General features: G+C 45.2%; 1 long non-coding RNA gene across 1 annotated transcript; it reads right to left on the bottom strand.

Moving 5' to 3' along the window:
* Positions 1 to 1,164: 1,164 nt before the first annotated feature.
* LOC131912395 (uncharacterized) lies at positions 1,165 to 2,696 on the bottom strand. Its single transcript, XR_009379618.1, has 2 exons — positions 1,778 to 2,696; positions 1,165 to 1,479 (listed from the first exon to the last, which is right to left on the bottom strand). It is a non-coding gene; the product is annotated as an uncharacterized LOC131912395 (long non-coding RNA).
* Positions 2,697 to 4,033: the final 1,337 nt, after the last annotated feature.

Below are 4,033 nucleotides of genomic sequence, written 5' to 3' on the forward strand. Positions count from 1 at the left end.
TCTTGTGCCTGTCCTGGATCTCTCTCTGTAGACCAGGCTGGCCTGGATCTCACAGAGATCCGCCTGGCTCTGCCTCCTGAGTGCTGGGGTTAAAGGTGTGTGCTTGTCAGGTGTGTGGTGGTACACACACCCAGCACAAGAGAATCAAGATCAAAGCCAGCCTGGGCAGCACAGTGAGGCCCAAGTTCACCTGTCTTCAAAGTGGGGGAAATACAAGAAATTTTGGCTATGTGAACGTTATCTCCGTTCTGTTTGATTCACAGGCCATTCACTAACACCACATCTGACATTGTAATTTATCAGTAATAAGTACCCAGGATGCCTTTCGTTTTGAGTAGGGGTGGGGCAGTGCTGGGGATCAGACTTGGGCCTCACACGTGCTAAACCACTGCCCTACCACTAAGCTATAACCCAAAGCCTCCCCTCCTGTTTTGTTTTTATTTTTTATTTATTTTTTTTGTTTGGCTTTAGTTAATTGAGAGAAGGTCTCACACTGGCTTGAAACTCGAAGTCCTCCTGCCTCAGCTGCCCAAGTCCTAGGGGTGGGGATCACCTCCACACCTGTCTTGTTGGACTTGACTCTCCTCATTGTACCGTTTGCTGGGCTCACAATGGGTGTGGCTAGACTCCAGCTAGGGTATGCTTACCCACCCCATGCTGGGAAAAGCCGTATTACTGTTAGTGCTGGTGGCTTGTCTGCACTTAAGAAACTTGTTATAATTTGTCCAAACACACCCTCTAATGATAGGGATGGTGTAAGGAAGCTAATGACTCATCAGAGGCTCCAGCATTGAAACTACACAACCTGTCGGAAGCCTACTGACCCGGAATTATGCTATTACAGGTAACATTCCACATTAAACTACTCTGAAAACAGGAAAAACACATTTTTTTAAGTATAATACTTTTTATTTTATTCTTTAACAACACCCATGGGATGTCTATCCAGTGTAAGGGCTACAAGAAATAGCCCTTATGAAGGCCAGTGACTTAGAAAGGCAGGCAGAAAATTAAATCACTTCTGCAACACGAGGCGGATGTTCTGTCAGGGCAAGTTCTGGGAGCAGTGAGAAGGGGTCTCTTGTTTACTGATTCTAAGGACCCTTGGTACCATCACTGGTGGAGTTGAGGGCGAACAACACAAAATATGGAGCCACTGAGATGTAACTTCAAATATGCATAACTTTATTGCTACTTGGTCTTCTCGTATTCCAATCTAGACCTAAAAACAGATGAGGTGGAAAGACTTACTGTTTCTATAACAGAATGTCTGAGGTGGTACACTTGATGCAGAAAAGAAGTCTTTTAGCTCACAAATTTGGAGACAGGAAAAAGTTCCAGAGGATGTCACAGCCATCTGCCCAGCTTCTAGTGAGAACCCCTGGTGGTTCAGCTAAGTGGGGTAAAAAAGAAAAAGTATTGCAGAGAGACTGGGGGAGGTACCAAGGTCACCGTGGTCCGGAGGTATCCCATGCAGTCCTGCAAGGGAATTCATTAAGAGAAAGTATTAACCCCTCTTACAGGAGCCAGTACCTCCCAGTCTCCTCAGGAGCTCAGAATCCCGCAGCAAGTTCACCAACTACTTTCGTGTTTCACACACGTGTGAGAGAGGGGGAGCCACAGGTGTGAGAGAGACTGAGAGGCACCAGGCTCACTCTGCACCCACGTGTGCTCAGTTGGACTAGATTAATCATCTTTTGGCCAAGAAACCTAGGAGATAAACGGAGAAAGCGCAAGGAAAAGACAGAGAGAGAGAATCTAGGCGGCTCTAACTCACCTGATTAGCTGCCCGGGGAGGAGGAGGGGGCATGATGTGTCACTCCCTGCTGTACTTCGCTTGTCCTCTAGATGGCGGCAGCAGAACGAAATAGAGAAAACCCGTTTCCATAGAAACAGTCTGCGTCTACTACACAAAAAGAATCTCAGGGTGTTATTTGAAACAATATGTCTTTAAATTGTTTTCTTTAGGCACAGAGGTACTCCCGTGGTGTTTCAATAGTTAAAAATCAGTGTACAGATGTCTTCAAGATTATTCAGCTTCTCAGGCCACCAATAATTGACGTTCATATGGAATTTCTACTATACCAAGAATACCTCTGAGATCTGCTTCTTATTCTTGCAGATTTACACCTGGAAGCTTAGATAGCGACACAGAATGTGAAATATACTTTGAAAATGAAAGGAAACCTTTCCTATGAAGAGCCAAGTAATCGCATGAATGAACAGAAAATGAGGCTCCAGGAGGCTGGGAAGAACCCAGCACACCACAGGAAGGCTGAAAGCTATTGGTGCTTTCAGAAACGAACTTCCAGAGGCCATAACTTACCCAAAGGGACATTTTATCCTCACACATATCTAGGTTGGGTCACCAAGTTTCTCCAAGGGCTTGCTATGTCATAGTTCTGTCTCAAGAAGTCACACCTCTGCATTCATAGAAGAGTTTAAGATACGTCATCTACCTCCATGTCTCTCAAAGCTGCCATTTGCATCCAAGGTGGCTATCACTGGAATTGTTTTATTAACTTAAAATCCTTCTAAAATACCCTTTCTTTTTCTTTTTTATGATTGGGACTTACATGGCAGAGGCTAGCCTTGAACTTGCTTTGTAGACAAAGCTGTCCTTGAACTCTGGTCCTTCCCTCTACCTTCAAAGCTCTGTAATAAGACATGGTGCCATTTTATATGGTGCTGGAGAGGGAATGTAGGGCCTGGGGGATGCTGGGCAAGCACTCTACCTACTGACCTACTGACTCAGTGAGACTTGAGTCATGAGAGTTCAGTCAGTGACTTATCTAGACCTTGCAGAGGCCACCGAGAACAGAGATGGACGGCAAGGCTCTGCTGCGGTGTGCCCAGCTGGGCATGCTGCTCCATCTTCCCTCCTGGCCCCCAATGTTAGCATGAACTGGAAGGTAGTTCAGCAACACAAAACTGGAATTGTGATATTCCTCCTTTCCTTTGCTCAATCATAGCATCTGAGAAGGGAAAGATCAGAAAGATGGAAAAGGTTATGTATAGAACTGATCCTCATTCTGTGAGGGTAAAAGTGAGCAGACTGGAGGTGATGTGTAATGGAGACAGCTATGCATGTGGGCGACAGAGCAGATCCAGTCATGAGTGAGTGTTTGCCATATGCCCTGAGAGGCGCTGGACATCCAGCAGTGGACTGAGAGCTTGGGAACCTGTCCTTCCTGTGACAGTGTGATGTAGTAAAGGGGGGTGGGGTGAGGTGAAGCTTAGCTGATGGAACACTTGCATAGCAAGCACAAAGCCCTGGGTTCAATCCCAGCACCACATTGGAGTGTGCTGGCACATGTCTTTAATCCCAGCACTCAGGAGCTAAAGGCAGGAAGGTAAGTATTTCATGGTCATCCTCATCAATGCCAGCCTGTGATATGAGACCCTGTATAAACAATTTTAAAGCTTCACCTACCCATATACGAACACACACACACACACACACACACACACACACACACACACCATGTACACTCACAATAACAATGAATGATGGTGATAATGACGTAGTTATTTTAGTCATTGATATTCCTTTCCATCCATATCATTATACCCTCCCTAATCTAGAAAACAATTTTAAATATTCTGACCCTGAGATTTTGGTAACTGATTTCATCTGTCAAATTCTGTCAGTCTCTTGCAGGTTTCAGAGACACCTGTCTCTCATACATTATGGGAAGTCATACACACTCTATTAGAGTCTTTGATTACAGGAAGTAATTTTCTTTACAGCTAAGTTATACTTTTATAAGCATAGGCTGTCCCCTCAAGTCAGCTTTTGACAAATGAAAACTCATTAGTGGCACAGTTGAAGTGTAGCCACTTGGAAGGATGCTGGTTTCTGAACCTTGACCTTCAGCATCTCTGGATTCGGAAAAGCTGAGAGCTTCAATTATAATTGTGTGTCTGGTTCTTCTCTGTGTCTCTGACACCCGCTGTGCATGTACTAGGGCACATCAGAGCGGTGCCTCCACACACAGCTGTCTTCTACCTGTTCAGTCAGCTGCTGTGAAGG

This window comes from Peromyscus eremicus, chromosome 6, assembly GCF_949786415.1.
Source record: "Peromyscus eremicus chromosome 6, PerEre_H2_v1, whole genome shotgun sequence".
Taxonomy (NCBI): domain Eukaryota; kingdom Metazoa; phylum Chordata; class Mammalia; order Rodentia; family Cricetidae; genus Peromyscus; species Peromyscus eremicus.